This window comes from Lutra lutra, chromosome 4 (assembly GCF_902655055.1).
Source record: "Lutra lutra chromosome 4, mLutLut1.2, whole genome shotgun sequence".
NCBI lineage: Eukaryota > Metazoa > Chordata > Mammalia > Carnivora > Mustelidae > Lutra > Lutra lutra.
In genome coordinates, this window is record NC_062281.1 from 17,845,672 (window position 1) to 17,855,941 (window position 10,270).

The following is a 10,270-nucleotide window of genomic DNA, read 5'->3' on the forward strand; positions in this document are numbered from 1 at the left end:
TTACAGTGAGACCCTTTCGGTGCTTCCTCTGGGATCTTTTCTTTGTTAATGCATCCCACAGAAAATCAGCTCCTGGGATCAAGTTTTACAAGATGACAAGGAGATGAGTACCAGGCTGAGAGCGTAATGGTGGGACAGGAAGACTCTAGGGATTCTCTGTTCAGCTGGTCAGTTCCCGATGATTCTCCCTTGGAAGGAAGGGAAGCTGATGAAGATTCTAAGACAGAATGAGGAAACCACTGTCTGTTTCATATTGGGTCAATGGTTGAAGAACCTAAGCTTTTCCCATTCCACATAGATCTGTTTAGAAATAACGAGAACATTGATGGTTGCCGTCCAAAGTCAGGTACCAATTTGTTAAGCTTTTAATAGGCATTACTTGCTGTTATTGAGAATAATGCATCATAGTTTTGAATACTTGCTGTGTGACAGGCACCGACTAAGCCCTAAGTGCTTGAGGTGCATTTTCTGTATCAAAGAGAAGCTTCCAGGGTGCCTGGGTGGCTCAGTCGGTTAAGAGTCTGCCTTCAGGGGCGCCTGGGTGGCTCAGTGGGTTAAAGCCTCTGCCTTCGGCTCGGGTCATGATCCCAGGGTCCTGGGATCGAGCCCCGCATCGGGCTCTCTGCTCCGCGGAGGGCCTGCTTCCTCCTCTCTCTCTGCCTGCCTCCCTGCCTACTTGTGATCTCTCTCTCTGTCAAATGAATAAATAAAATCTTTAAAAAAAAAAAAAAAGAGTCTGCCTTCAGCTCAGGTTATGCTCCCAGGGTCCTAGGATTGACCCCCGCATTGGGCTCCTTGCTCAGGGTGGACACTACTTCTGCCCCTCCCCTCCCCCTTCTCCTACTTTCCCCCTGTCCTCTCCATGTGCATGGACTCTCTTTCTCCCTCATAAATAAATAAAATCTTTATTTAAAAACAAAAAGGAGTTTCCTCAATGTCTTGTAACACATGAAATGCTGGTGGGAAGATCGTCTTCCCTTTTCCTTGCTGCCTGTTAAAGCTTTCCTCACCTTGCACGCTCCTTCTCAAGTCCTACCTCTTCTAAAAAACTGGCCATGAGCACTCCAGGGCCTGTCATCCTTCCACCAAGCTGATCACCTCATCAGCCTCTGTCTTCCAGCACTTGGAAGAAGAATCCAAGCATTTTGGTGCTCTGACCCACCTGTCCCTTTCTAGCTACACTTCTACCTTATGATCTACCCCCCAGATAGTCTGACTACCATCAGTCTGGTCTCTCTGTCTGCAATTCCTGTCTCCCTCTGCTCCGTCCTGGGCAGTGCAGACAACTGGATTTTCTCAAGTTCAGACTTGCTTGTGTCACTTTATTACTCACAAACTTCCAGGACAGGACTGTGCACACGGCTCCCGGGGAGTTGGGCTCAGCGCAGTGCGGTGCAACTCAGGGGACCAGATCCCAGAGGCGAAGGACAAGCTTTTTGAGAGAGCAGTGGTGGCAGCAGCCCCTCGGAGAATGAATTTACGTATAATGATGAGAACACTAGCAAATGGCTTCTGTGCCCCCCCCCCCCCCCCCCCCCCCCCCGAGCACAGACCTCAAGTGGCGGTCCTCTGTGGTTCTGGGCTAGGAAATGTGGCCGATAAATTAACCGAGGCCCAAAGCTTTGTCTACAGTGAGATACCAAACTTTCCCTAAAATACAGTGCTGAGTGCTGCTGGTTGGCTGGTGTTTGGCCTCCTGAATGGCAGAGCCTTTGTGATGGGGCAGGACAGGTTTCCCACGCACGAAGGCTACTCGATCTTGAAAGTGACATTCCCAGTGAGGTTGTTCTTCCTTATGGGTGTGGACACCCTAGTGGTCACCATTGCAGGGGGAGGACTTGACCCCGAGTTTGAGGTTGGAAATACCATGCTGATCCGTGGTCAGGTTAACCTACCTGGCTTCAGTGGTTTGAACCCTTTTAGAGGGCCCAAGGCTGAAAGGTTTGGAGTTTGAGTCCCTGCCATGTCCGATGCCTATGAGGCAGAAGGCACATAGTGCCTGGAAACAGATGGGGGAGCAAAGGGAGTGAAAGGAAGGCACCTGGTGATGGGGGCAGGCCTCACCTTTGAGCCCATGGCAGCGCGTTGGCTGCTACGGAGCCGGGGGCAGATGCTGTTGGCATGAGCACAAGTACCAGCAGTTGTAGCCGGCAAGGCACTGTGGACTCCGAGTCTTTGGCTTCTCCCTCATCGCTAACAAAGTTGTCCTGGATTATGACACCAAGAAGGTCAACCAGGAGGAAGTACTAGAGGCCGGGAAACAAGCTACCCAGAAATTGGAACAGTTTGTCTCCCTTCTTATGACCACTATTCCGCTGCCTGCCAAAGCCAGTTAACCAGCCCTAATGGGATCCAGTAGCTCCTACCTACTTTGGGTCACACACCTCTGCCCTTCAGTCATAGGAGAAAGGACAGGAAGATCCCTCTCCTTTACCTTCCCTGTTTCTCCCACCAGACCCTTCTGCACTGGCTCTTCTTTTGCTCAGTTGTCTCAAGGCAGTTATCACCCCTTGTTCCTCCCCAAGACCTGGAGCCAAAGCCTTGCCATGTATAAGGGCTCTTGAACTTGGCACAATAGCTACTGCTGTCCTTTTGATACATGCTTTCATATTCCTGGGGACTCAATTCTGCCTCCTCCCAAGCACTCGAGCCCACACAAGGGCCAACCCAGTCCAATACCTCTTGGACTTTAGTACTACCACATTTTGAGAATAACAAGAAAGATGGAAATTCCCCCACCCAAAACAAAAAACTTCCAGTGCCTCATCTTTAATCCACACCAATTTCTTTTTTTTCCTCCCCTCTTTCTTTAGTGATCTCTACCCCCAATTATGGGGCTTGAACTCATGATCCTGAGTTCAAGAGTCACCTGCTCTACCAGGACCAGCCTGGTGTCCTTAATCCACACCAGTTTCACCTCCAGCAATTTATCCCAGACATATTTGCCCATGTGCAAAATGATGCCCGCCCCGCATACTGAGGGCTGGCTCCCTAGCTGTGCCCGCCTGCACACTCATCAGTCAGGTTAATAAGGTCTGGTACATTCGTAACGGTGGTTTTTAAGCCTGGTTGCACATTCAGGTCACCTGGGTGTGGTGTATTAGGATGATCGCAAATTCTCTGCCACTTCTCCTATTGAGAAGTAGAGTTTCATTCCCCTTCTCTTAAATAGGCATAGTCTCTTGTTTAGGGACTTGCCTGACCAATAGAAGGAGATCAAATAGATAGCCTGAGACCACCAAGGCTAAGTTATAAGAAGCTTTGTAGCTCCTGCATTGGCCTCTCGGAACTCAAGCTCTGGGATGAGCCCACTGCTATGTAAGAAGTCTGACTATGCTGAGGCCACCATATTGTGAGGAGGCCCAGGTTAGCTGCATGAAAGGGGGTAGGCTGGGGGGAAAGAGAGAGAGCGCGTTTCATTCAGCCCCAGCCCAGGCACTAGGCATATGAGTCAGGAAGCATTTTGCATATTTCGGCTTCTGCAAATATGATGTGGACAGTAACTGAGGTTTCCTGCTGATGTCAGAATCAAGGCCCCAGACCCATGGCTCCAATCAAACCAGTCCTACCATCTCCCAGCCATCCAGACCACCCCACCGAGCCTCCTACTCCCAGTCACTGTGGAGCAGAGAAAAGCTATCCCCACAGTGCTCTACCAGAATTCTTGGCCCTCCAAATTGTGAGCATAATAAAATGGTCATTGTTTTATACTTCTTAACTTCTGAGGTGGTTTATTGCAGAGAACAGATAACTGGAACTCCTATTCCAATTATTCTTTCAAAATCTCCCCAGGCCCTTCAAATGAACAAGTGTGCTGAGAATCACTGGTCTATACAATTAAATGCTATCTATCTATTTGAAATGAATAAAGAAGCTGTCTTTGGGGTCACTTGGCTGGCTCAGTCGGTGGAGCATGTGACTCTTGATCTCAGGGTTGTGCATTTGAGATTACTGAAAAAATTAATAAACTTTTTTTTTTTTTTTTTTAAAGAAACTCTCTTTGTTCTGCTCTGGTATGATCTCCAACTTATATTCTCAAGGGGCAATTAGAAAGTTACTGGGACAATTTTTATACTACTCTACTCTTTGTGTAAAAGAATTAGGTAGGTATGGATCGCTTCTGGAATAATGTATAAGAAAGTGGTAAGTAGGGCGCCTGGGTGGCTCAGTGGGTTAAGCCGCTGCCTTCGGCTCGGGTCATGATCTCGGGGTCCTGGGATCGAGTCCCGCGTCGGGCTCTCTGCTCGGCAGGGAGCCTGCTTCCCTCTCTCTCTCTCTCTCTCTCTCTGCCTGCCTGTCTACTTGTGATCTCTCTCTGTCAAATAAATAAATAAAATCTTTAAAAAAAAAAAAAAAGAAAGTAGTAAGTAACATTTTTGTTACTTCCCGAGAGGGAGACTGGGTGGCCGGGGATCTGATGAAAAAAATTTTATACCCAATGGATAGCTTTCGTGTTTTTTTTTTTCTTTTTTGCCTTTTTGTGTTATTATTGATTATAAAGTAAATTTTGGGGTTATACTGAAAAATCATTGATTTTAGTTTTAGTACTATTGGTTGGAGGTCTTTTTCTCTGACAACATTAGATAGGAAAATGAATAACTGATTAATATCGCGCTTGCTTTCGTGTTTTAAAACACATATACGTACCCATTTAATGGTAAAGAAGTCCTGCCTGTTGCTTACCAAATCCTTTAACCTGAGCTGGCTTCAGCCTTCATTTCTAGGCTCATTATTCACTCTTCTATTTTACACTAAAAACTGGTTGTGTTGAGCAGAATAATGTCTTCCTCCAACTGCCTCCATCAGAGATGTCCCAGTACCTGGAACCTGTGAGGAACTTTGTGGATGTGACCTGATTAAGTAGTTTGAGGTGAAGACATAATCCTGAATGATGAGGAGCCCAGGGTGATCACAAGAGTCCTTGTGAGTGAGAGAGGGAGACAGAAGTCAGAGAAGGAGAGCTAGGGAAGTTAGTGGTTGGAATGATGTGGTCACTGACTTTGAAGATGAAGCTAAGAGGGGCCCTTAGGCAGGGAATGCAGGAAGCTTCTGGAAGCTGGAAAAGGCAAGGAACCAGATTCTTCTCTCCCCAGAGCCTCCGGAACCAACACAGCCCTGGGAATACCGTGATTTTAGTCCAGTGAGACCCATTTCAGACTTGTGACCTCTAGAACTGTGAGATAATCAATTTATGTTGTTTTAAACCACCATGTTTGTGGTAATTTGTAATAGCAGCCATAGGAAACTAACACACTGGTGTTTCTCCAGATGGTGTTCAAAGAAATAGGCCTTTTGAGGGAATATTAATGAAAATAATTAAGTTTTCCAAAGTGAAAGAAACAAACCAACCCAATAGGATATTATAGTTTTTATTAAAGTTAAATGAGGTATAATTTGCACACAAAATGTACAGCAAAATGTATGCATTTTATGTGTACAGGTCAATGAGTTTGACATTGATATACATCCGTGTAATCTACCATCTCAATCAAGGTATAGAACATGTCCATTATCACCCAAATGTTTCCTTGTGCCCTTTCCTAGCCCCCCAAACTGCCCCATGTAAACACTGACTTGCTTTTTTCACTGGACAAATAATTTTTTAAAGACTTTATTTATATTATTTTGAGAGAGAGAGTGTGTTTATGTGGGGTGGGGGGTAAGGAACAGAGTGGGAGGGAACGACAGTCTCAGGCAGGGTCGGCACCGAGCATGGAGCCTAATGTGGGGCTCGATCCCACAACCGTGAGATCCTGACCTGATCCCAAAACCAAGAGTTGGACCCTTCATCGAGTGAGCCACCCAAGTGCCCCTAGACAAATTATTTTTAACTGCAGATTTTCTCAGGATCTTTAGTATGTTGTGAATGTCCAAGGAGACATGCTGGGATTGGAGGTGGCATCTCTAGGTTGTTTTTGACCATGGGTCCTTTTGTTCTAGAGCATCTCACAGGATGAGAGGCTCTCAGAACACACTTGAGAAATGCTTTCCTGCTCACCTGCTCAGCTCAGGCATTTCTTTCCTCTTGGGGTGCCCATTTCTCTCCTTTGAAAATGTAGTCATGGATGAGTGCCTCCAGGAAGTAGATCTTTCCCTAGGCTAGGTCTTCTATTCTTTGTTTCACATCCCCTGCAGCACACACATTGCATAATCATTAATAGCAATATTGTACTTGCATTATAGATACATGGTTGGATAGTCTTTTCTAAGGGTAGTGAATGGTATTTGCTTTACTGTTAACTTGATGACCAAGAAATGCTCAAGTGTTCATCAGAGTCAAAGAAGCTACGCTCCGAGGTAACTGTTGGGCTGCCCTAGACTTGGAGCCCTCACTTGTTAAAACATTTTTAAGCTCTGCTTCAGCAACCTATAGGTGTATGAGTTTAGTAGGCTGATGGTGAATGACTCCCTCATCTTCTTACCCCATATCCAGCCCAGCACATTCTTGAGTCCTATGGATTTTTCTTCTGAGTGGTCTCTCCCATCCTTAGTTTCTTTTCTATGCCCACTGTCAGTGCCCTTGTTCAGGTTCTTACCATGTCTCACCTGCATTTTTTAAAAAAGATTTTATTTATTTATTTGACAGAGAGAGAGAGAGAGAGATCACAGGTAGGCAGAGAGGCAGGCAGAGAGAAAGGGGGAAGCAGGTTCCCTGCTGAGCAGAGAGCCCGATGTGGGGCTCGATCCCAGGACCCTGAGACCATGACCTGAGCTGAAGGCAGAGGCTTAACCCATTGAACCACCCAGGCACCCCTCTCACCTGCATTATTACAAAAACCTCCTACATGGTCTCTCCACCCTCTGTCTTGCTTCACCTCTCATCTATGTTCCATTCTAATGCCAAGATCCTGATCTCGTTCTTCTGCCTGAAAACCTCAACACAGTTGCCCATTGCTTATAAGATCACACCCTAAGAGCTAGGTGGCAGACTTGGTCCTCCTCACACGGGACACTTGGCCTCTTAAGCTTCACCTCCTATTCTGTTTTTCCACATCCTCTCCGATCCAGTGACTGTGGCTCCTCACAGCTTCATGAGCACACTGTGTCCTTTCAAGGTGCCATGTTGCTCCTTCAACTTGGGATGCTCTTCCCCTTCTCCAACTGGCAAACATCTAGTCATTGGAAGACTGTTCCAAATATCACCCCAGGAAGACTTCTCTTCTTCCCAAGGTGCAATGAAATCTTTTGCTCCATTACATGTCAGTAAGAACTGTATATGTTTCTTTGGCCTATCTCTTACCTGATTGGGTCACAATTATTATTGGTTTAGATGCTGTCTCCCTTGTGACAATGTGAGATGTGTAAGACACAGGTGACCCACTTTATCTTTGTATCCCCAGCACTTAGCACAGTGCCTAGTGGAATGTGGTTGTGACTAATAATGACCAATACTTCCTGAGTTTTTACTATGTTTCTGTTTTGCAGAAGAGAAAACTGTGCCTTGGAGTAGTCAGAAACTGTCTGGTACAGCTGTTTCTGTCTATTTCACATAACTGGTAAGTGGTGGAACCTGCATTTGAACCTGGGTTTATCCATTTGTTCTTCTGATACTAGTTATTAGCATTTCTTGATTGAATGAGTAATTGAATGAATGCGTGAACACAGTCAGTTATTTGAATATTTAAAAGTGTGTATCTTCGAGCAGCAGACCAGGACCATTTCCTTGGCTTGGAAAAGAGAAAGGAAGTGTTGGGCAGAGGTAATAGGACCAGTGATAAGGGGGTGCAGATTTAGAGAAGTGAGAAGATGTGCTCCAGGATGCAGAGTCGTAAGTGGCAGAATCAGGATTTGAACTCAGGTGGGTTTCCAGGATGGGGACCCTGAAGCGTGGCTCCTGCTTCCAGCAACCCCCTTCCCCAGGGAAATTCCAGCGCTGAGCATTTCCGGTTGCAGGTTTAAGGAGTCAAGAGGGAGCTTGCCATCCCTTCCCTCACTACCAACTGCCTACTTTCTCCTTGTCTCCAGACCTGAAGGTGAACGTGGCTGGAGAAAGACAAGAGGATTCTGACGTGTCACCAGGAGGAGTCAGTGCTGAGCCCACGCTCCCCTGGTCTGTTCACTCTGTCTTCTATACCCTTCCAAGCCTTATCCTCTCTGCTTATAATACTTCAGTATTCTTGTCTCTCTCAATTCATAAACTTGATTTCTATTTTAAGGAAAAAACCATCAACACTAGAGGAAACCTCTGGGAGCTCTGCCCCTTCATTTGTCAACTTACTCAGGTTGGGCATTTATGTTCCAACTTCCCTGGCATTATTGGGCAGATAGTCCACGCACCTCTATGGGGCTGGCCTCTCTTGTCTGCTCCATTTCATCCTCTTCCCCATGTGAGAACTTCATCAGCAACTCCTCCCTCTCCCTCAGGCAATCATCAATGGATCACTCTCATCCACATACACCCGTGCTGTCATTTCTCCTTCCTGGGACTTTGCATGGGCTATTCCCTTTACCTGCCATGCTGTTCCAGGAAACGTTTACAAATCTTTTCTGTCTCCTTTGGATCTTTGCACAAGTATCATCTGACCATACTATGTAAAAGGGCAGAAATTGCACACCTATGTTCTCCTTTCCTTTTGAAAGCCAAAAGAAGGAAAAATGTGAAAACAAAGTTTAAAATTTTTTTTATAATGCAAAAATTTCACCCTCCCTATCCCATTTTCATTTTGCTTCATAGTGTTTATCACCACTTGACATTCATAGACTATTCATTTGATCCTCTAGCACTGGGATTTTTTTTTTCTTTTTTTTTTTTCATTGCTGTATCTCAGCACCTAGAATAGTATCTGGCACACAACAGGCCCTAATGAATGTTTGCAGAAAAAATGATTCCGTGACTTCCCTTCTCTGACATCCCTGCTGGTTTGTAGCAATGCTGTGATTTTTCCTTACAAAGAAGGATAGCTATTCAGAAGGATATCACCACCCACTGCTTTCACTCAGAAGTTTCTAGGGCCGAGCTTCTCAAACTGGGATGTGCATTTGAATTGCCTGGGGGCTCTTGAGAAAATGCAGCTTCTGAGGCAGCAGGTCTGGGGGCCTGAGACTCTGCATTTCTAGTCATCTAGTTGCTGGTGACTCAGACCCCACATCGAGTGGGCTGGCTGCTTTGTTCAGCCTAAGCACTGTTCTTTTTCTTTCTTCTTTTCTTCTTTTTTCCCTTTTTGTAAGGAATCAAGTGAGGATACATATTTACATGGTAGATTCACATATTGACAGTGTGAACATGACCCTGAGTGTAAGAAGCTCTGTGGTCAGCGAGTGTGTAGCTGTAGGTTACTAAGCTTGGGCGGAGGCGTCCATCCATCGTTATACATGACACAGGGGGGAGTGTTGGTGGTTAGTCTGTTGAATGAGGATTGTCTGTTGTTCGGGCAGGTATGGTTTAGTTTAGTTTTGGTGTGTGTGGGTACATGTGCAAGAATAATAGTATTGACGCTAGTAAGTTTCCTAGCAATTGCCTGATGCAATTTGCCAGGTTTTGGCATGAAATCAATACGAAGGCAAGTCCTGCCTTTCTGCTCGGAGGATTATTACCTCATCCCACTCCTGTCTAGAGAACAATGTGGAGCGCTTCCTGTGATCGTCACCACGATCAATTTATTTCAAAATCATAGAGACTCTCCACGTGGTGTGCACAGTGTATGTGTGCCGCGGAGGGACCCAGCTGGGGAAGGGTGAGCAGAGCCTGAAAACCAGCCAGCACCCCTTTGCCCAGCCAGGTGTTCTTGCTGGAATGGCATCGCCTTTTTCACCTAGGGAGGGTGCTTTTTTGCAAACTGAATAAAAGTACCTGATGTTGGATGTCTGGTGCTAAAGCTAGAGAGAGCTACAGCGGCACACAGGGAGTGCTGAGCACAGCCCTTGGGGTTTAGGGAAGTGGAGATACAGAGGGCCAGAGCACTGCTCTCGGTTTTTATCAGCATCTAACATGTATTGAGGTCTCACCTGAACCAATTGCTTTACATACATTGTCTAGTTTGTTCCCTACTGCAGCAAGCCCCAAAGTTAAGTATTATTATGATTTGTTTCATCCTTGCTTACAGAGATGTAACATTTGGAGAGGTTGAGTGACTTGCCTAGGATCACAGAGCTCTGCTGAGTCTATTTTTTAAAAATGTGCATCATCAGCCTCCAGCAAGTGTTAAATTAAGTTAAATTTAAGTACAAATTGCATCATGTCAAAGATTTTATTTAAGTCATTAATTAGTGTGGGAACCAGTAAGATGTTAATGCTTATCCAAAGAGCATTCGAGAATTTAGGTAGATGCAG

General features: G+C 45.7%; 1 pseudogene; it reads left to right on the forward strand.

Moving 5' to 3' along the window:
• Positions 1 to 261: 261 nt before the first annotated feature.
• LOC125097233 (purine nucleoside phosphorylase-like) lies at positions 262 to 2,336 on the forward strand (annotated as a pseudogene).
• The last annotated feature ends 7,934 nt before the right edge of the window (positions 2,337 to 10,270 follow it).